Consider the following 23,895-nt stretch of genomic DNA (forward strand, 5'->3'; position numbering starts at 1 on the left):
AGTATACACTAACACCCTTACTTTTGTGTATTTCAGGAAATACTCTATTGGTTTCCTCAATGGATTGTGTCGATCCAGGGGAGCGTGGTCTGTGTTTTGGACAGTGAGTCCAACTTTGCTGCTGCCCTCTCTGTGCTCTTCAGCACTTTCTATGGTTTTAACATAGAATACCAGGAGTCAGCCTCTGCAACATTGGAGCTGATACAGAGGTAAGAATTGAACATTCATTGATCCAACACTTACATTTAGCATTTCTTAGTTACATTGCAATGATATTTCTTTTTGTTATTTTTTTCAATGCCTCAACTGATTTAATCTACTCTATATTTGGTTGTACAGGTTCCTGGTTCGAATAAACCCTGAAGGAACCAAATGCACAGTGAAAGCAGGAGTGATCCGCAAGACCGGAAAGGTCGCTCAGAGGAAGCCGTTGCCAATTGAGCCACGTGTTACACGCTTTCTCGCAGAACTGACGGAGTTTGAGTGGAAAAACTCCAACATGTAAGTGCACAAACACACACCTGAGGAACACAAACTTTATTTGTCAGTTGTAATAGCCTTTTTACCTAGCGAGTAGTGATAGTAGTAGTAGTAGTAGTAGTAGTAGTAGTAGTAGTAGTAGTATTGATAGTAGTATTAATAGTGGTAGTATTGATAATAGTAGTAGTATTGATAGTAGTAGTAGTGATAGTATTGATAGTAGTAGTGATGGTAATATTGGTAGTAGTAATAGTAGTGGTAGTAATAGTAGTAGTATAGATAGTGGTAGTAATAGCAGTAGTATTGATAGTAGTAGTATTGATAGTAGTAGTGATAGTAATAGCAATCTCTCTCTCTAAGGAGGATCAGAGTTTCGAAGATTGGGGTGATAACCTGCACGCCACCGAGATGCCACCGAGATTTATTTGAGACTTGTTTGCAGCTCTCATTCTGTCAGAAATCCTGCCATGCGGGTTGGGTCAGCAAATGACCTGCTTGTGCCATCCCGGAGCCCGTGCTGGCTTGCGGTAGCATGCTACTCTGGCTCCAGTCTAGCCCTGCTCGCTCCGCTCTATCCATCCTTCTCTCTCAGCCTCTTTCTTTCTCGATCTCTTTTTCTCATTTCTCTCTCAAAGACAGGCAGGCAAGCAGTTCTTGTTATAGTTTTTTGTAAAGATTTCTCCCTGTTCAACTGTTGTTTTCCTATTTTTCATTGATCTGTTTACATTTTATTTTTTTCTTACATAATCCTGTATTTTCAAGAAGGACCTATTCTGATGTCTTGGTTTGTGTATGGTGAAGTACATTATTTGCTAGTATTTGTCAATGTTCTTATCACTATCTCTCTCTCCCCTACTATCTGGAGTTGTAATGTTGCTCTTTTCAAATGTTGTTCTTTGTGGTTTAAGTGCAATTCATGTGATGAAATTGGATAAATATATATTTGTACACGCATTGTTTTTCTTACAATATTACATTTCAGCGAGCTGTCTTCTAAAGACAACCTGAAATGCTGCTTAGTACTGTAAAATAATTGTATATTACTGTATGTATTTTCCTGTAAATGTACAGCATTATACTGGCACCACAGTTGCCAGTTTAATACTGTCATTTTGCTTTACAGCAGTGATGCTGTAATATAGTTTATAGCATGATTTTCCTTATTGTAAAATATATTACAGCATCCTTGCTGTAAATTTACAGGGAAAAGTTTTACAGTGTAGAAGAAACTTAGAGAGGAACCATGTTCTGGGAGGTGGCCAGTCCTTTTCTGGCTGTGCCGGGTGGAGATTATAAGAGTACATGGCCATTAAGGCCAGATCGTTCTTCAAATGTTCATAGATGACCACCAGTGTCAAATAATAATCACTGTGGAGTTGAGGTCATCTCTATCACTTGAATGGCCCAGAGTGATGTATCGAAGGCTGGCAGAGTATAGCAACGGATAAAGTTGTCATCTTACCTTCTTGAGCTGGTTGGGAAGCCTGGGTTTCGATAGCTATTTGGTCACAGACACTCGTATCCCCCCAAAAAATTCTGAAATGTACAATTTCACTTTGTGAAACACTTCACACAAATTATGCCCAATGTTTCACAGGGAGTATCGTATCTAATTTAATTCAGAGCATATAGCTTTCAAAGACATTTGGACCGTGACCAAGGTTATGGTAGTGAGTATGAAGCTTCCACTGTGTGTATGCAGCATGTGTCAATCCTGCTCTCAAAGCAATGTGCTTTCCCCTGCGATGACCAGGAACCACAGAGGACATCTATATGGGTCATGGGCAACCCCCTTACACTTCATCTGAATAATTCAGTGGTGTGTGTGTGTGTTAGGCTATATCATGCTTTCAATACTCACTGTGTGTACAACATGTAATATTGTTGGTATACTTTGATGGCTGTGGTGATACGATATGGGTGTGTGTTTGCAATGCCTGATAAAATGCAAATCTTGATAGCGCACCTGCAGAAGATAAGTTATATATTTGCCTAACAATGGATCATACACTGCAGGCTTATTGTGCATCCTAACTAGTATTGCAGAGAAACAGACCACATAGGCTACAGGGTCCAAGATAGGCCACTGCATTGTAAGCACATGTGAAGGTCTTTTGCAAACTATATGCAGAGGTAGGGGAATGACATTTTGCCCTGTTATGGGTGACCTGCACATCTCTCATCTCCATCCCATCCTCCCAGAAGAGCACATAATTGAACCTGGGTCGTTGCCATGACTACGGGAGGGACCAATGAACTGCACCATAGGCTACTGCACTAGGCCATTTTACACGTGGAGGAGAACACAGCATCATCCTCGCATACAACCGTCCTTTCCCTGGGAAACAAGGATGCAGGCTCGAGCCATTGGATGATATCTCATAAACGCGAACTGTTCCTGGGCTGTCAGATTGGCGGCACCTAGCCGCGTCGCTACGCGCACCGATCATGCGGGAACAATGTGAGCTCTCGTCTCCTCCTCTTCAGCTAGCCCCTCTTCAGTCAAGAGGTGTTGTCGTGGTGAGACGGCGTTTTGTCAGGAGTAAAGGGACAGTTTTACTGCAACGCTATCTCCATAGCTCCGAATGAGAGCAAGTGACCCGGAAGAAAGGTTGTTGCCTTGCTTTTGCCTGCCCGTGCACGGTGTAGTAGCAACGGCCATGCGCCGTTTGCTAATTTGAAATTGGACCGAGCTAATTGAGGACTTCGAGGCAGGTGTGCGGTGTCATTCGTAATTCTGCTGGCCAAAAGCGTATACGCGGTCCATTTTCCCTTCTCTCAGATGTGTATGGACTTTAATACCGTCCAAGCAGGCTCCTGTCGACGAGGTTGATACAGTATTTTGTTGCAGAGCGAATTTCTTTCAGATGTCTCCGTGTTCGCTTTGAGGTAAGCAATGTCGCAACAGCCACTGCAAGCTACCGCTACTGCAATTAACGCACATCTGATATTGTAGCTAGGTTATATACATAGTTTCATATCATAGACAAAACATTATCCAATATCCTGAGAAAAGTCTACAATGTTGCCAATGTTCAAATTAAGGCAACATTAATGGAACATCGTGTTTTGCGGTTTGTTTATTTGGGAATGCATTCACGAAAACAACAGTGCGGATGCTTAGCCTAAATGTCCTCTGCCATAGTGGAATAGTTGTTGTTACGTATCCCAATACATTTTCTATATTGTAGCATATTTATAAAACATAATTTGAACAACAAATTTGAGCTTTTATTATGGCGAGTTTCTCCTTGTCAACTTCTCGATAACTCGACTTCAATTCGATCGAAGTGGGTTTGACCACATTCCAATGGACCGGTGTTGCCAGTTCTTGGCAATGAATAATAAGGTTTACGGTAACCCAGTCTAGCTTGACCTTCTTGAACAAGAAAGGATGCTCTCGAGTTGATGCGCCAATATTTTTCCACGTTAATTAACATAACAATTAGACAAGGACCATCATTAAACTGTCATTAGTGGAGACGGGCCCAGGGGGTTGTGAGTAGAAAAGTGGATTTCTTGTTGAATACAATAATTACATTGTTGCTCTGTTCTTGCTTGTGTGTTTCCCAAACTCGGTCCCGGTGCCCCCGCTGGCAGCCTGGTCTCATAGACTAGACGTAACGTAGTAAATGTAAATCCGGCACACTCAAATTAGTGTAATATGTTACGTTTGTTATGGTTACATAAAACAGATGGTTACTTAATATTAAATTAAGGCAAAATTGAAAGTATGTTGGATGGGTGAGCGCATAACTTAACCCTAGCCTAGCTAATGTTAGCCAGCTAGCTAACGTTAGCCACCTAGCTAGAGTTCTGAAGATATCATACGTTTGCAAATTCGTAACATATAATACAAATTGTATTTCGTAACATAATGGGGTGGGGGATGGACATCCACAAATTAATACATATAATACTTTTTGTATGGTATCATACTAATTGAAAGGTCTTAGATTTGCATACAGAATATTACAAAATGCTCTGAGACCATGTTGCCCCTGGGTGTACATTTTTATATTTTTGCCCTACACTCTAAAAAGAAAAGGTTCCTGGAGTATCCTTTAGGGGTTCTTTAAATTAAAACTGTAGGTGAACCCCTTTTAATGGTTCCTCGAATATCCTTTTTGGGTAATTTTTTTAACTACCCCTTAATAATAATACTACGCATAACAATAACATTTGAGTTGTCAGTGTTTATTGTGTTTTTTAGTGTCAAAGCAGAATTAAAAAATCCAAATATGAGAAACTCCCACAGAGCCCCAAATATATTGGGTATATCCTCTAGTGTGTTAGTTTCCCCAAAGAACCCCCACCAACTAAGGAGGTCCCTCGATGAATCCCACCTCCCATGGAAGAACCTTTTGGGGGCAATTTTCAGTGCCAAGAACCCTAAGGTTCTTCAAATAACTTTACAGCTATTAGAATAACCCCTGTTGAACCCTAAGTTGCCAAAGCTTGATGATGAGTTGTTTATTTGAATCGGTGGTGTTAGTGCTAGGGCAAAAACCAATCCATGCACCCAGGGTGCTGGTGTGCCCAGGCCTGAGTTTGGGAAACCCTGGACTAGGTGATCATTAGCCAAGCCAGCAATCAACACCATCCATGTTTACTTTGTAAGTTGTGTAGGAGATGTTGAGTGAAATGATTATAGCCTACTTGGAAAACCGGACATTGAGTAAATTACGTTATGTTTTCTCCAGTTTTCATACTTACCAAATAATGCCCTCTTCTTCCTTTGAATATTTTAAAATGAATACAGTGATACAATTGATTTTAATTTGTTATCACCCATTCACTTTCACTGAAGAAAATCCCTTTCTTTGAATTCAAATGCTCATTAACCTCCCTTCACTCACTAGGCTCTAGCAGAATGGACTCGCGTCATTACACCATCCCCACTGCATGGGCATAAAAGGCTTAGTGCACATTAAGAAGATTACCCTGGCCAATTGTTGCAGCATTACTGGGGTTTCACTTCCTTCACTCACTGCTATGCCCTTCAACAATGGCAATCAGTCTTAACATTTGCCATAGTAGGCAATTATTGATTAGTCTTAAAATTATAATAATTATCAGCCTGAAGGTGGTCGTATGATGTCGGTTATGTTTTGCATAAACTATCAAAATTAAGTCGCACACTCCATGTATAAACTCCCAGCAATTTAATGGGTATTTACCAACGTTTCAGCATCACTGTGCCTTCCTCAGGGTGTTTTGCATCACATTAGTTGATCAATTGTATTTGTTATATGCAGTAGCACAAAATAAATGACTTGTTTTACATTATCATTTTTTATTTTGAAGAAAGTTGATGGTATTTCATGGCCTATTCAATTGGTGAAATGAATTCTGTCACATAGAACAGCTGAACTGTCATGTAGGCTATTTAAGTCAGACACGATACGGTGGCTGTGAAAAAGACTACCGTGTCTGACATACAGTAGCTCTAGTGAGCTCACTCATGCCCAGCGATCTGACAGGAAATGTTCAAGACTGTAACTCGGTCCCACCCACAAATAAAGGGATGACATAATGAGAAAAAGTGAAAGGCCGGTGGTGACTTCCTGTTGTCAGTCTAGTCATTTAGACACACACATGCACGTACAAACACACACACTCATTTTAATGTCTTCCCTTCTTCCTGTTCAGTTCCGATGTGTTTTGTTTTGAATGAATACTGTGTAATGCTATCACTATGGGAACCGTATACCGTGGTACCTGCGAGCGAGTCTGGGGTGTGTGTTTGCAGAATTGTCAGTGTGTGGGTTTGTGTGTAATTCTGGAAGTAGGTGTGTGTATTTGGAAACTACTTTGTAATGTGTGTTTGTGTGTAAACAAGAGAGAAATCCAACCTAGTCCAATGAAACTCATAATGGGAATCAACAGTTGGCAACTTGGCATTTGAATGGATGTCACTAAGACGAGCTAGCCAATAAACAGTCCGGAGGGACGGCTTAAATATAACCATACATTAATGAGACAATCATCGCATTTTCACTTGATTGATTTCCCAGGGAGGGATGGCGTTAGTGTCCTGCCTCTACAGCTATGTGGCTGCACCTGCTACCTGCCAGTTAGAGTTACTGAGGGGAGTGGTGCAGGATCTAGGCGGGCCATCTGGGATTTGGAGAATGCGATACGGTTTCTCCCGAAAGTACAGAACAGGGGTCGCACATTCTCTCTCTCTCTCCCTCTTTCACTTGCTCTTGCTCTCTTTTATTACCTCTTCTCTCCAACTCTCTTCCTTTCTATGTCCCTTTCTTGCCCATTCACCCTTCCTTTGTGTGTCTCTCTCTCTCTCTCTCTCTTTCTCTCTCTCCTGCTTTAGAAGAAGAGCTGATGTCATGGCTCAAGTGGTCTGTCTTTGAAAAGCTTGCCTGACCTGTTTCTCAGAACCCTTTTGATTAAAGTGCTGTGGAGGATATTTGCTGGTCTCCAATACAGCAACTCAATTACCTTTTATTTAGACATACTGTAGTTTTCCCATGACAGTTTTCCACAGAAACGTTCATCTTAGTAGCCCTTCCAACTATCTACTGTGTTTGCCATCAGTTTAAATGGACATTTTAGTCATTTAGCAGACACTCTTATTTTACGGAGATTTAGTCAGTGAATTTAACTGAAGTAAGTTAAACGACTGCATATCACGGTAAATGTTAATTGTTCGAAATGATGAAGTGAAGCTGAAGGTTGCATGCCGTGGACTTTAGGGCTTCCCTCATAGTAAGCGGCTCAGTTGCCCTTAGCCTGATTTAGCTATAGTGGGATTACAGTCACAAAAGGCTAGATTTTGTCTTGTTTTTAAATAGTCATATTGTTCTTAATTCATAGTGTTCTTAGTTTAAATTTGTGTTGCTGTTCTTTTCCATTAGTGTTTTGTGTGGACCCCAGGAAGAATGGCTGCCGTTTCTTATAAGAATCGTAACGGATTGCGTTAGGAGATGGGAGGCTAGGATTTGAGAAAGGTGAATTGAGGTGGCGTGACAGAGGAAGCAGGGATCCGTCCAATCAGCTTTTCTTTTTTTTTACCCCCCCCCCCCTCCTTTTCTCCCCAATTTTGAGGTATCCAATTGTCTCATCGCTGCGACTCTCGTACGGATTCGGGAGAGACCAAGTTCGAGAGCTGTGCGTCCTCTGAAACACAACCCAACCAAGCTGCACTGCTTCTTGACACAATGCCCACTTAACCCGGAAGTGAGACACACCAATGTGTCAGAGGACCATGTCAGCGTGCACTGCGCCCGGCTCGCCACAGGAGTCGCTAGTGTGAGATGAGACAAGGACATCCCTGCTGGCCAAACCCTCCCCTAACCCGGACGACGCTGTGCCAATTGTGCGCCCACCCCATGGGTCTCCCGGTCGGCTGCTACAGAGCCTGGACTTGAACACAGAATCTATAGTGGAACAGCTAGTACTGCAATGCAGTGCCTTAGACCACTGCGGCACTCCGGAGGCCACGTTAATTTAAAAGTTTAACAAACAATATGCACCAGGACTAGAGGTCGACCGATTATGATTTTTCAACACCGATACCGATTATTGGAGGACCAAAAAAAGCCGATACCAATTAATCTGCCGATTTAAAAAAAAAAAAAAAAAATATATATATATATTTTTTTGTAATAATGACAATTACAGCAATACTGAATGAACACTTTTATTTTAACTTAATATAATACATCACTAAAATCTATTTAGTCTCAAATAAATAATGAAACATGTTCAATTTGGTTTAAATAATGCAAAAACAAAGTGTTGGAGAAGAAAGTAAAAGTGCAATATTTGCCATGTAAAAAAGCTAACGTTTCAGTTCCTTGCTCAGAACATGAGAACATATGAAAGCTGGTGGTTCTTAACATGAGTCTTCAATATTCCCAGGTAAGAAGTTTTAGGTTGCACTATAGTATTGCCAGCCTAATCTCGGGAGTTGATAGGCTTGAAGTCATAAACAGCGCAATGCTTGAAGCACAGCGAAGAGCTGCTGGCAAATGCAGGAAAGTGCTGTTTGAATGAATGCTTACGAGCCTGCTGCTGCCTACCACGGCTCAGTCAGATTGCTCTATCAAATATCAAATCATAGACTTAATTATAATATAAGAACACACGGAAATACCAGCCTTAGGTCATTAATATGGTCAAATCCAGAAACTATAATTTGGAAAGAATAAACGTTTATTCTTTCAGTGAAATACGGAACCGTTCCGTATTTTATCTAACGCGTGGCAACCCTAAGTCTAAATATTGCTGTTACATTGCACAACCTTCAATGTTATGTCATAATCATGTACAATTCTGGCGAATTAATTACGGTCTTTGTTAGGAAGAAATGGTCTTCACACAGTTCGCAACGAGCCAGGCGGCCCAAACTGCTGCATATACCCCGACTCTGCTTGCACAGAACGTAAGAGAAGTGACACAATTCATGTTAGCAGGCAATATTAACTAAATTGCAGGTTTAAAAATATATACTTGTGTGTTGATTTTAAGAAAGGCGTTGATGTTTATGGTTAGGTACACATTTGTGCAACGACAGTGCTTTTATCACAAATGCGCTCGTTAAATTCGATGATAAATTAACAGGCACCGCATCGATTATATGTAACGCAGGACAAGCTAGATAACTACACATAGTTGATGATATTACTAGTTTAACTATTGATTATGTTAAGATTGATTGTTTTTTAGCAGCATCATGCAGTGAGGATGTTTTTCAGCAGGAGGGACTGGGAGACTAGTCAGGATCAAGGGATAGATGAACGAAACAAAGTACAGAGGGATCCTTGATGAAAACCTGCTCCAAAGCACTCAGGATCTCAGACTGGGGCGAAGGTTCACCTTCCAACAGGACAACGACCCTAAGCAGTGGCTTTGGGACAAGTCTCTGAATGTCCTTGAGTGGTCCAGCCAGAGCACCATCACACCACCACCTCCATGCTTCACTGTGGGAACCACACATGCGGAGATCATCCGTTCACCGACTCTTTGTCTCACAAAGACAACGCAGTTGGAACCAAAAATCTCAAATTTGGACTCATCAGACCAAAGGACAGATTTCCACAGGTCTAATGTCCATTTCTTGTGTTTCTTGGCCTAAGCAAGTCTCTTCTTCTGTGTAGAATTCTGAAGAGGGTGGCAAGCAGAGATGGGTGGAATGGGAGTGGAGTTGCTTTGCGGGAGATTGAATGATGGTCAAAGATAAATCAAAATAAAACATGATTAAAAAGTGAGTTTGAATGACACTGAAGGGCAGTGCTTTTACAGCTAATGCCGGTTTGCCTGAGGCTGATGATGTGCAGGTGTTTATACACATGCATATACACACACTCTCATTCAAATACACACATACACATGTAATAGTGCCAGATGTGCACTCAAAATATACAGTTGATTTTGCTGTTATGATTTTAGTTGTCCTTGATGTCCTTTTTTTTTCTTTGGTTTGCTGTTTTCTTTTGTCTTTTCTCTCTTTAGTTCATTTTCTTGGTTGTTGGTGCTTTGGGGGGGGTGGGGTTCTTTGGGGTGGGGAATGGAATTAATTGTATTACATCTTTTCATGGGGGGGGGGGCTGTGGGAGGGGTCTCAGATGGTTGAGTGACAGCTATTGGGGAATTGTGGGGGGATCTTGGAAGGTTAGGGTTCACGTCTTTTGGCCTGGTGGGAGATCTGTCAATGTGCCCTTGGTTAGGGCGTTGACCCTGGATGCTTCTGTGTGTCGCTCTAAATGGGAGTCTGTTGGATGATTTGATGTGATGTAGTTGTTGAGCGGCTTCACTGCAAGTATATTATATGTTTTGGAAATTCAATAAAATCTTCTTATTGGTGTCCTTTTAGTAGTGGTTTCTTTGAAGCAATTCAACCATGAAGGCCTGATTCACGCAGTCTCCTCTGGACAGTTGGTGTTGAGATGTGTCTGTTACTTGAACTCCGAAGCATTTATTTGGGTTGCAATTCTAACATATCCTCTGCAGCAGAGGTAACTATTTCCTGTGGCGGTCCTCATGAGCGCCAGTTTCATCATAGCGCTTCATGGTTTTTGCGACTGCACTTGAAGAAACGTTAAAATTTCTTAATTTTCCACATTGCCACATTTCTTAAAGTAACGATGGACTGTCATTGTTCTTTGCATGTTTGAGCTGTTCTTGCCATAGTATGGACTTAACCCTATTTGGTAAAATACCATCTTCTGTATACCACCCCTACCTTGTCACAACACAACTGATTGGCTGAAATGCATTAAGAAGGAAATAAATTCCACAAATTAACTTTTTTTTATCAAGGCACACCTGTTAATTGAAAAGCATTCCAGGTGGAGCTGGTTGAGAGAATGCCAAGAGTGTGCAATGCTGTCATCAAGGCAAAGGGTGGCTACATTGAATAATCTAAAATATTTTTGGGTTACTACATGATTACTACATGATTCCATATATTTTATTTCATAGATTTGATGTCTTCACTTTTATTCTACAATGTAGAAAATAGTACAATTAAGAAAAAATCTTGAATGAGTGTGTCCAAACGTTTGACGTCAAATGTTTTTATAAAGCCCTTTTTACATCAGCCTATGTCACAAAGTGCTGTACAGAAATCCAGCCTAAAACCCCAAACCGCAGCAATGCAGATGTAGAAGCACAGTGGCTAGGAAAAACTTAATAGAAAAGCAGGAACCTAGGAAGAAACCTAGAGGAACCAGGCCCTGACGGGTGGCCAGTCCTCTTTTGGCTGTGCCGGGTAGAGACTACAAGAGTACATGGCCATTAAGGCCAGATTGTTCTTCAAGATGTTCAAACGTTCATAGATGACCAGCAGGTTCAAATAATAATCACAGTGGTTGTAGAGCATGGATCGGGTCAGAACCTGAGGAGTAAATGTCAGTTGGCTTTTCATAGCCGAGCATTCAGAGGTAGAGACTGCTGGTGCGGTAGAGAGAGCGTTGAAACAACGTAGCACGTACGGTGAACAGGTCAGGTTTCCCTAGCCGCAGGCAGAACAGTTGCAACTGGAGCAGCAGCACGACCAGGTGGAGTGGGAACAGCAAGGAGCTGTTCCCACTAAGTAGTCCTGAGGCATGATCCTTGGACTCAGGTGCTTCTGGAGGGGAGGGAGAGAGAATTAGAGGGAGCATACTTAAATTCGCACAGGACACCAGATAAGACAGGATAATGACACCAGATATAACAGACTGACCCTATCCCTCCGGCACATAGACTATTGCAGCATAGATACTGAAACGGGTGGGTCGGGGGCACACTGGCACGGTCCGACGATACCCCCGGACAGGGCCAACCAGGCAGGATATAACCCCACCCACTTGAGGGATATCTTTAACCACAACTTACTACCCTGAGACAAGGCCGAGTATAGCCCACTAAGATCTCCACCGCATGAGCATGAGGGGGGGGGGGGGCAGAACCGGACAGGAAGATCACGTCTGTGACTCAACCCACTCAAGTGATTCACCCCTCCTAGAGAGGGCATGAAAGGGCACTAGACAGCCAGTGACTTATCCCCCCCGTAATAGGGTCAGAGGCAGAGAATCCCAGTGGAGAGAGGGGAGCCAGCCATGCAGATACAGCAAGGGCAGTTCGTTGCTTCAGTGCCTTGCCGTTCACCTTTGCACCCCTGGGCCAGACTATACTCAATTATCGGACCTACTGAAGAGATGAGTCTTCAGTAAAGACTTAAAGGTCAAGTCCGAGTGCATCTCTCTCATGGATAGGCAGATTATTCCATTAAAATGGAGCTCTATAGGAGAAAGCCTGCCCTGCCTCCAGCTGTTTGCTTAGCAATTCTAGGGACAGTAAGGAGGCCTGCGTCTTGTGACTGTAGCATACGTGTAGGTACGTACGGCAGGTTAGCAGTAAAACCTTAAAATCAGCCATAACCTTAACAGGAAGCCATTGTAGAGATTTTCTGTGTCAAGGTTTGGCTTTTTCAAGAGAGGCTTTATTACTGCCACTTTTAGTGAGTTTGGTACACATCCGGTGTATATGGTAGAGGTCGACCGCTTATGATTTTTCAATGCCGATACCGATTATTGGAGGACCAAAACAGCCAATACCAATTCATCGGCCGATTTATAAAAATAAATGTATTTGTAATAATGACAATTACAACAATACCGAATTAACACTTATTTTAACTTAATATAATACATCAACAAAATCAATTTAGCCTCAAGTAGATATTGAAACATGTTCAATTTGGTTTAAATAATGCAAAAACAAAGTGTTCGAGAAGAATGTAAAAGTGCAATATGAAAGCCAACATTTCAGTTCCTTGCTCAGAACATGAGAACATATGAAAGCTGGTGGTTCCTTTTAACATTCAATAATCCTAGGTAAGAAGTTTTAGGTTGTAGTTATTATAGGACAATTTCCCTCTATACCATTTGTATTTCATTACCCTTTGACTATTGGATGTTCTTATAGGCACTTTAGTATTGCCAGTGTAACAGTATAGCTTCCGTCCCTCTCCCTGGGCTCGAACCAGCAGCACAACTACAACAGCCACCACATCAAAGCAGCGTTACCCATGCAGAGCAAGGGAAACAACCACCCCAAGGCTCAGAGCGAGTGACGTTTGAAACACTATTAGCGCAAGCTAACTAGCCAGCCATTTCACTTCGGTCACACCAGCCTCATCTCGGGAGTTGATAGGTTTGAAGTCATAAACAGAGCAATGCTTGACGCACAACGAAGAGCTGCTGGCAAAACGCACGAAAGTGCTGTTTGAATGAATGTTTACGCGCCTGCTTCTGCCTACCACCGCTCAATCAGATACTTGTATGCTTGTATGCTCAATCAGACGCTAGATAATATCAACCATGTGTAGTTAACTAGTGATTATGATTGATTGTTTTTTATAAGATAAGTTTAATGCTAGCTAGCAGCTTACCTTGGCTTACTGCATTTGCGTAACAGGCAGTCAGTCTCCTTGTGGAGTGCAACGAGAGAGAGGCAGGTCCTATTGCGTTGGACTAGTTAACTGTAAGGTTGCAAGATTGGATCCCCCGAGCTGACAAGCTGAAAATCTGTCTTTCTGCCCCTGAACGAGGCAGTTAACCCACTGTTCCTAGGCCGTCATTGAAAATAAGAATGTGTTATTAACTGACTTGCCTAGTTAAATAAAGGTGTAAAAAAATAATAATAATCGGCGCCCAAAACTACAGATTTACGATTGTTATTAAAACTTGAAATCGGACCTAATTAATCGGTCGACCTCTAGTATAGGGAGCCATTTATTATGTTCAACATAGGAGGACCAAGCACAGGAAGTAGCTCCCTCAGTAGTTTAGTTGGAATAGGGTCCAGTATGCAGCTTGACGGTTTAGAGGCCATGACTATTTTCATGAATGTATCAAGAGATACAGGATCTAAAAACTTGAGTGTCTCCATTTTTCCTAGGTCCTGGCAGTTCTGAGCAGACTCCGGACAAATGAGCTTTGGAGGAATACGCAGATTCAAAGTGGAGTCCATAATTTGCTTTCTAATGATCATGATCTTTTCATCAAAGACGTTTATCACTGCCGAAGTGAAAGCTATCCTCTCGTTCAATGCTGTTTTTTGCGACAGTATCAAAAATACATTTTGGTTGTCTCTTTCTCCTCAATTAGTTTGGAAAAATAGGATGATTGAGCTGCAGTGAGGGCTCTTCGATATTGCATGTTACTGTCTTTACAAGCTAGTCGAAAGACTTCCAGTTTGGTGGAGCGCCATTTATTTTCCAATTTTCTGGAAGCTTGCTTCAGGGCTCGGGTATTTTCTGTATTCCAGGGCGCAAATTTCTTGTGACAAATGTTTTAGTTTTTAGGGGTGTGTCTGCATCTAGGGTATTACGCAAGGTTAAATTAAGATCCCCAATTAGGTGGTTCAATTATTATTTTTACTCCAACATCCTTGGGTAGGTGGAGGTAGTCTGGAAGGGCATCTAGGAATCGTTGGGTTGTCTGAGAATTTATAGGACAGCTTTTGATGATCCTTGGTTGGGTTCTGAACAGATTATTTGTTGTGATTTGCAAACGTAATAAAATGGTGGTCCGAAAGTCCAGGATTATGAGGAAAAACATTTAGATCCACAATATTTATTCCACGGGACAAAACTAGATCCAGGGTATGACTGTGACAATGAGTCCAGAGACATGTTGGACAAAACCCACTGAGTCAATAATAGCTCCGAAATCCTTTTGGAGTGGATCTGTGGCCTTTTCCATGTGTATATTAAAGTCACCAACAATTGCAATATTATCTGCCATGACTACAAGGTCTGATATAAAATTCAGGGAACTCAGCGAGGAACGCTGTATACGGCCCAGGAGGCCTGTAAACCGTAGCTATGAAAAAGTATTCACTTCTTCCTAATATTGAGTTGCACTCCCTTTTGACCCTCAAAACAGTCTCAATTTGTTGGGGCATGGACTCTACACGGTGTCAAAAGCATTCCACCGGGATGCTAACCCATGTTCACTCCAATGCTTCCCACAGTTGTGTCAAGTTGGCTGGATGTCCTTTGGGTGGTGGACCATTCTTGATACTTACGGGAAACTGTTGAGTGTGAAAAACCCAGGAGCGTTGCAGTTCTTAACACACTCAAACCGGTGCGCCTGGCCCTTACGACCATACCCCTTTCAAAGGCACTTAATAATTTTGTCTTGCCCATTCACCCTCTGAATGGCACACATACACTATCCATGTCTCAATTGTCTCAAGGCTTAAAAATCCTTCTTTAACCTGTCTCCTCCCCTTCATCCACACGGATTGAAGTGGAATTAACAGGTGATACCAATAAGGGGTCATAGCGTTCACCTGGATTCACCTGGTGAGTCAATGTGCCTCAGTGTATATGCCTTCATAGACTCTTAGCTTTCATCCGGCACCCAATTGTACATGCTCTTATGAACTTCACATGTTGGTGCTCATGAGTCCTTTACATGGAAATGACCTGGATAAGGAAGTCCCACGGCTGAGTTCTTTGTGACAAAGGACCCCATTGACCTTTACCATTAGGCAGCGGGATATGACAAGTTGAGTGTCCCAAATGGCACCCTGTTCATAGAGCTATGGTTGGAAGTAGTGCATTATATAGGGGTTAGGGTGGCATTTGGGAGCCAGGCGTTATTTTCACAGCATTAAGAGGGGTCGATGTCACTGGAACACCAACAGATCTTCTCTGTGTGAAAGAGGACACACAAATGAGCTATTTTCACTACATGTAGCAGGACTATTGTACTTTTCGAAAGTGCTTCAGTGGGGAACAAAGTTACAGTTAGTTGAATTGACCCCCCCCCCCCCCCCCCTCTAGAAACAGCTATCGCTGAGTTAAGCAAATCCTCTATAATGCTTTAGGGCGCTGTAGAATATTGTAGATATCAACATAAAGTACTGAAAGCTTAAGCCTGCAGTGTTTTCAAATGTAGGAGTTATTTCTGTGGTTATTAAATGTACGAAGCCTACGTTTCTTCATGAGACCGTTATGTTTTTATAGTGTCAAACCAGCTACTCCCTTCCCGTGTCTCGTTTGTTTACGTCCTGTTTGTTGCTAGCGGTGGAAAAAGTGTGCAGTGATTCATGGTGGTCAAAGGTCAAGCTCTCTCTGAAAAGGCACAGTGGTGGTGCCCCTCTTGGCCCTGGCCCAAGGCTTGTTCCTCTGTGACCTTTCTGTGGGCCCGGGATAAGCTGTGAAAATGAGCGGTAAGGATTACGGAGGAGGAAAGTATTAATGACAATCCTACATCCGTTTCACTCTTTTTCTCTCTCGGGCTCTCTCTCATTCTCTCTGTGTATTCTATTGTGGCGATGACATACGCTACCGGACGGTGCACCAGCTGCGAGAGTAGTTTGCGCCAACAACTGCAATAAATGCCGATATGGCGGAACTGGCGTTGGGGTATGTAGAGGAAGTAAGGGCTACACACACACACACACACACACACACACCACCTCTCTCTTTCCCTCCCTTGCTTCTGTCTCTCCGGTTTGATGAGAGGTATAGCGCTAAAGAAAGCCCTCCCGTCTCTAAACCTTGCACCAGTCAAGTATGTGTAAATCCCGGGGTCGACACGTCCTAAGCCAAAATGGCTGGGCGCCGCCGTCAACAGTTTGGATCCCGTTACCGGGCAGAATGCGAGGGAAGTAGTGAGCGTGGGTGCCCGATTGGCTGCCGGGCGAGGTGGTAGGAAATGGGCCCGTCGGTGCGTCCCAGGGCAGAGCTGTGAGGGAGTCTGGGAGAGGTTGAGCAGGGTTGATGGATGACTCGTGTCATAATGTTCATAACATTCTTACGGCACTCTATCATAGGAGAATAATGTTCCCACTTATGACATCGATCTCCCAACACTTCACGTCCCAAAACGTTTGATAAGGTTCAGGCTCAACAGTGGGATGCAGTTTATTTTATATGTGAAGGGTATGTTAACTTTAGCCACAGCCTACTTTGAATTCTATTTGGGGCCATTTTGACATTAATCTTATAGGGCTGCATCTAGCCTTTACATGGCAAAGGTCACATAACCTGCTACTGTATACTGTAGCTCTCTATATGATTTAACTTAGACCTAGTTTAAATAGACTATTATAACAGGTTTTATATAATCAACATACCAGGACAGTGTTCCTTGTTATCCGTAGGTGACATACATTAAGCCAACCATAGAGTATTTGTATGAAGCCAACCACCCAAACATAAAAGTCACTGGGCTTAAGGTTCTTTTCTGGGATGTTTGCTAGTGGGGTGAAATATAGGCCTTGGTCCTCGTTTTTATATTTTTGGTCCACCCCTAAACTGAGTTCATATGTGCCCCAAATGGCGCTCTATTCCAGGGATAGTGCATTACTTTGACCAGAAGTAGTACACTCTATAGGGGAAAAGTGTAATTTGGGATGCAGACATTGTGCCACTGTAATGTGTGTTTATCCTGCTCCTCTCTGCTTTTTATAACTTGTCACTTACTTAGCTGGGAATGGCTGGACCCATATTGGTGCTGATAATGGATTGGGTGTTGAAATCAGGCCGGTGAGACAATGTTGACGTGCCCCGTCTAGTCCTGATTGGCTCATAGGTTTGTGTGTGCGCCAGCTTTTCGTCTCTGGTACTTTAATGTAATAATTCCAGAGCTGTTCGTGCAACATATTTGGTTCATTAGTTTCTCCCTTTAACAATCATGTATTACTGAAGTCTCTACCTGAACAGCAATCAGCGACAATGCCCAATTTGTGTTAAAATGCCGTAAGACTGGCCAGTACCAGGTTGGATGAAAACGTCCCATTTTATCTTTCTTCATGACTAGAACTGAAATGGAACAGGCTGAAAATTGCTCTCTTTCTGGCCCTCAGAATAACAGACAGAATGACAGACCGTTCCTTTTAGGTGCATGATTTGTCTGAATAGGTTACATCATTAGCACATGTCAATTCTCTGCTCGTCGAGATACCGCAGCTGGCGCTGCCAGTTGCCACTTAATCATGACAGCTGACACCCCAATCGCTGTGGTCCTCAAGGTGCCAGGCTTAGAATGGGACTAATTCAGTGGCAGGAGACATGTTATCATGTCGTCAGCGCTGCTTATTTCCATAGTGGCCGTCTGTACCTTTTTTAGAGGGGATTTGAACGTTACCACTTCATCATTGGCAGGGTGACAGGGACTCGGACTGTGTTGATCCAGGACGGGCAGCTGGCTGAATCGATGCTCCATTTACCTTTTTGTCACACTGCATAGTTGCTGGACATGCAGGTGGTTGAGAGTTTCTCTGGGCCTGCTTGTTAGCACTGAGCTAGCTAGCGGTAGCGGCTCAACTGTCGGTAGCTCTATTGCTAGGACTTAGTTTGTTGTTAGCATCAGTTAGCACCAGGTTGTTGTTGTTAGCACATTTCGCGGTTGACTTGTTGCTAGCTCTATTGCTAGGAGTTAGCTTGTTGTTAGTATACGTTAGCATCAAGCTAACTAGTTGAAAGTATGAGCAAAGACTGCGCAGTATGAAGAGAGGCTGTAATTGCTTCTCAGTGTGACATTGGCTAAGCTCATGTGCAGAAACACGTCATCGGGTCTAACAGTCGTCTCGCGCCAAACTTCACGAGAATAAAAACATGCCAGTTTGCCACTTCACGAAGTTGGAGTAATAACATGTACGACTTCTTAGGGCTGCAATCCCGTTAACGGGATGATATGACAACAGCCAGTGAAAGTGCAGGGCGCCAAATTCAAAACAACAGAAAACTCATCATTAAAATTCCTCAAACATGCATGTATCTTATACCGTTTTAAAGGTAATCTTGTTGTTAATCCCACCACAGTGTACAATTTCAAATAGGCTTTACAGCGAAAGCACCACAAACAGTTATGTTAGGTGACCACCAACTCACAGAAAAACCCAGCCATTTTTCCAGCCAAAGAGAGGAGTCACAAAAAGCACAAAAAATTAATCACTAACCTTTGATGATCTTCATCAGATGAAACTCATAGGACTTCATGTTACACAATACATGTATGTTTTGTTTGATAAAGTTCATATTTATATTAAAAAAAATCTGAGTTTACATTGGCGCGTTACGTTCACTAGTTCCAAAAACATCCAGTGATTTTGCATCATAAATGTAGATGAAAATACAAGTTATACACATGGAATTATAGATATACCTCTCCTTAATGCAACCGCTGTGTCAGATTTCAAAAAAACTTTACGGAAAAAGCAAACCATGCAATAATCTGAGACGGCACTCAGAAAATAAATAAAATTTTCTGTCTTCGCTATCATGTGAAATGCGCGTGACCAGCCCTTGGCTCTCTGCCAGACACCTGGCTCATTCAGCTCCCATTCAGCCCCACAACACAGTAGAAGCCTTTTTCAAGTTTCTAAAGACAGTTGACATCTAGTGGAAGCCCTAGGAAGTGCAACTTCATCCATATCCCACTGTGAATTCAATAGAGGCTGGGTTGAAAATCGTGACCAACCTCAGATTTCTCACTTCCTGTTTGGATTTCTTCTCAGGTTTTTGCCTGCCATATGATTTCTGTTATACATCATTCATACAGTTTTAGAAACTTCAGTGTTTTCTATCCAATACTAATAATGATATGCATAAATTAGCAACTGGGACTGAGGAGCAGGCCGTTTACTCTGGGCACCTTTCATCCAAGCTACTCAATACTGCCCCTGCAGCCATAAGAAGTTAAGACATTGGCGCCAATCTAGGTTGTGCCTTTTTTAGATTTCGAGAAAATGAACAACTTAAGAATTGTTCATTTCTCACATTGACTTCTCAAACCACAAACCCTGGTCTGCTTGGTTGGCTTCACAAATGTTCCCGGAAGTTTTGCGATTTCGCGCTACTGGGTTTAGAAACTATGTGGTGTTAGTTAGCATCACATTAGTTAGTTAGTGTCAGAATCATTTCAACACCTATTCTATTAACAGGGATTTCTGTGTCTCGAAGCATGTGGATGATAAAGACTTGCAATTCAGGTTGCATGACCTTAACTTTACAATTAGACTACTTTCATTTCACACAAAGTATATTTGTCTATGTATTGTATGGTACATTCACATGCGAGGCATGCATATTTATAGCTCAATAATACATGATGTTAAGTAAAGTTCGCAAGTAATCTTTGCAGACCATTTTAGCCATTTTAACGCAAGAGGAAGTTCTAGCAGTGGATGGAATACAACTTATTTTTCCTCTCATCACAGATAGGGATAGCATTGTCCTCATCTCTCCAACAACATGAAACTCTCCGTTTCCCTTAGCACGTTCACAGTGGGGACCCCATAATAGACACTGTGCTGTACATCATTGTGCCTTTCTGCAAACAGCATAAATGCATCGCAGACCTCACAACACACAAAGCTACACCCCAAATGGCCAAAGTAGCTCTTGTGGTTGGCAATTGTAGGAGTCACCCAAAATCCACAAGAAAAGGGAGTGGTTGGCACAGCAGTTTCTGTAGGCATGTTTGTTATGGAAGCCTCTGCTTCAAAATGGTAACAAGTAAAACATCAATCTCTCTCTTTATTCCACTCCTTATTCCTCTCCTTGAAAGCTTCCTCATCTCATTTCCTTCATGGCCACTGATTTTTAAATGACTTATCTTGATGAAAAAATTTAATTGAAAACCTATCCAGTCTTGTCATCCATCTGTTTTGATTGGAAAGTAGCAAATTAAGTATGAGTAAGTAATGATGTATTACAGTATATTGGGGCGAAGCCGGTGAAGTTCACCGGAGAAATTGCGGTAATGAATTGAGGTTCGTCCACGATAACTAACTCCTTTTGTTAAATATGTTGAATAATTTATCAGTCTTGGCTACCTCATCAGTGACCACCAGTGAGTTTAATTTGACTCATCCAAAAGGGATCATTAAAGGAACTTAATGAACATCTCAGGGACCAGGCGGATGAAGCTTATGTTATGTTGTGTATGTCCCTTGCTGCATCTATTTGTGTCTGTTTGGTTTACTGCTGCGTTTAGAGAGGTGGAAGTTGCCCAGTAGCTGTGTTACGTTATGGGATGACCAGCCTCTAAATGCAAGGTGAATATAGCTCTAGTTACATCACTTGCCTGCGAATAGCAGGTCGGGATAGGGTGGAGGAGACGGTGTGCGCGACGTGTGTGTGTGTGTGCGCTTAATGTTTATGTGCTCACGGATCATCACACTGAGCCGGGCCAACTTTTCTGACGGATGATCAAACCGTCAACAGCAGAGAGCAAAAGCTTGTGTCCTGCATGGGGTATATCAAATGTGGCTTGTTGCTCAACATAATTTCTGTGTGGGAACTCCACTTTACATGGCGCCCATTAAGTTAATGGCACACACATAATCGTTCAAATAGCGACGCTGTGGAGAGATGGTTTTGCGTTACCTATTTGACACCTCACTCCGCGCAGTCTGCCCATTCCGTCCCCCTTCTAGTCTATCCATCATTTATTTTGACTCTGCTGCTTATCCTGACAGAGGAATGCCTGTCTGCTACTGAGCTACTGCCCCGCTGACATAGCTCATGCCTGGGATGGGGAGGTGTGTGTGTGTGTGTGTGTGTGTGAGCTTGTGGGTTTGTAACTGCGTGATGGCTACGTGTATTGTATGTATGTATGTAGGCATATATATTCAGAAGCAGATCCTGTCACTTTATCCACCCCCCATACACATTCCCACACACTCTGACCCACCTACTCTAGGGGTAACTTTCCAGTCCTGTAGTTGCAGCATGTCTGTGTCTCAAAATAGCCCTCTCTCATCACTGCTTCACCTAAACAGGGAACTCTCTCGCTCTCTCTCTAACTCTGTTTTCCTCTTCTCTCTGTTGCATCTGGGTGCTTCCCAGGATCGGACAGACTAGGCTCTGGATTTAAAGCCTGAGGAGGAGTGCGGAATTCTCCGGAACGAGTGAAGAATTGAGATCACTGATGCCCGTCTCTCCCGAATAAGTCTCCCAGCTTTTGATTTTTATGACGGTAAGATTTTTCTTTTTGCCACTCTTGCACTAGCTGTCTGTACGTGAAAGGTCATGAGTTTTTGCTGTGTTTGCAGGTGTAATGTCAGTCAGAGTAGGCTTTGTTGGAACGGACATGCCTCACAAACCATTGGGAGTCGAGCACTTGCGTATCAGTGGACTGGATGTATGATTTTGATAACAATTCATAAGATCAACAATGAGGGCAAAGTGAATGGAATAGTCCAGCAGTAATTTATTTTTTATTTATTTATCCGTTATTTTACGAGGCACTCCAAAATTATGAATAATAAACAAGTATTTATTTTTTACTATTTTTTTAAAGTCTATTTGCTTTTTGCATTATAGTATTTGATTTTAGTAATTTGTTTTTGATTGAGAATCTGCAGTTTAAAAATGTTTTTGTAATATGATTAGATCGGATACTCTTTGTCTGTTGGAACAGAACAGTACCACTACATCCCAGCACTACACCATAGCCAAACCCAACAGTGGACAGGACAAAAATGGTTTCAATTAAAACCAGGGTTTTTCTTCCCGAACCTCTAACCTCAGGAAAAAGCCAGACAAAAAAACCATACTCTGCTTTCGTTTGGAACATAGGAACATCTAACCCAAACCAGGCTCTTCAAATAGTCTACAATACAGCCACAAAAAAACAATACGTTGCTTGCATTTTCAACTCTAACATGTCGGCTGCCTGTCAAAATGGTGTATGGCCTTTAGGGCTTTCGCCTCTGCAGTCTTGTCAATGCTCATCATGTTTACACAGCCTTGCTGGTCCCGTGCCACTTGTCTGTCTTGAACCCTGATGTGTCATCATATTGCAAATACAACATGGCTAAAATAATGAGAGGGAGAATGGAGGGAAGATGGAGGCAGAGAGAGAGAGTGACATGGATTGAATTTTGTGCAGTATCCGGAAAGGCTTCCATAACTCTAATTTGAACCCATATTGAAAGACAACCGAAACCAACCAATTCCCCAAACCCTCCCCTGCCTTTTCTCTCCCTCTCTCTCCCTCCTACTTCATTCTACCCTTTTCACTTTTTCATCCTGCTCTTTTTCCCCTCCACAATTATCTGTCCATTAGGCCAGTCTCTGAGGTGTTGTGGAATGCCACCTTGACCCCACCCACCCCTTGAGTCCACACTCTCACATGCAGAGAGAGAGAGAGAGAGCGCGGATCCCTTGGCCCTTGTTCCCCCTGACCTCACACACACACACAGGGACGCTTTGTTGCATGCCCATTGGCGAATGGGACAAGGACATTTTTACCCCCCCCACCACCACCACACTTTCGGGTGACTATTTCACCTCACAGGGTTGTGTACGCACAGTGTCCACAGTGATCAATCGATAGGGCGTTAATGGATGGAATGTGGTTCAGTTTTATTTACAGGAAAAGGATTTCAATTTAGTTCAGGAAGATGAGGGCTGGATAGGCAAGAGGTCTCAGTTGAAGTATTAGCAGATTTCGGGTTAGGTTGAAAAATGTTGAAGATAAATGTGTCTGGTTTGGCAACTCTTGTTTTTTATTTATTTTTATCTTCCTCATACCATGCCGTTTAGGGTCATTTGTTAAAAGTCCCTGTCGTACACAAAGACAAAGATTGCTTTGCAGCAAGCAGTGAAAAACAAGCTTCTTGAGTTACAATGCCGTGTAAGAAAGTGAAACTCGGCAAACACGTATGCACAGCTACACCAACACGCGTGCATAACGACAACCACACGCATACAAACAATTGCATGCTCACACACACACACTCACTCACACACACACACACACACACTCCACACACACACACACACACACACACACACACACACACACACACACACACACACACACACAGAGGTCAGCAAAGACACCCACAGATCTGCACAGACAATAACACACACACTCATTTTCAGTGCTATGTAATGTCTGCTATTGCTTACCGTTAGCTGGGCGAGTAGTGTGTCAG

The 23,895-nt window shown here is 42.5% G+C and overlaps 1 protein-coding gene across 1 annotated transcript in view; it reads left to right on the forward strand.

Moving 5' to 3' along the window:
• Positions 1–2,885: 2,885 nt before the first annotated feature.
• The window catches only part of LOC139418856 (sorbin and SH3 domain-containing protein 2-like), a 109,220-nt gene continuing 88,210 nt past the window's right edge, over positions 2,886–23,895 (forward strand). Inside the window, exons 1-2 of the mRNA XM_071168612.1 lie at positions 2,886–3,369; positions 21,800–21,929. The gene's annotated coding sequence lies outside the window, so the exon portion shown is untranslated. The remainder of the gene's footprint in view (positions 3,370–21,799; positions 21,930–23,895) is intronic.

This window comes from Oncorhynchus clarkii, chromosome 10 (assembly GCF_045791955.1).
Source record: "Oncorhynchus clarkii lewisi isolate Uvic-CL-2024 chromosome 10, UVic_Ocla_1.0, whole genome shotgun sequence".
Taxonomy (NCBI): domain Eukaryota; kingdom Metazoa; phylum Chordata; class Actinopteri; order Salmoniformes; family Salmonidae; genus Oncorhynchus; species Oncorhynchus clarkii.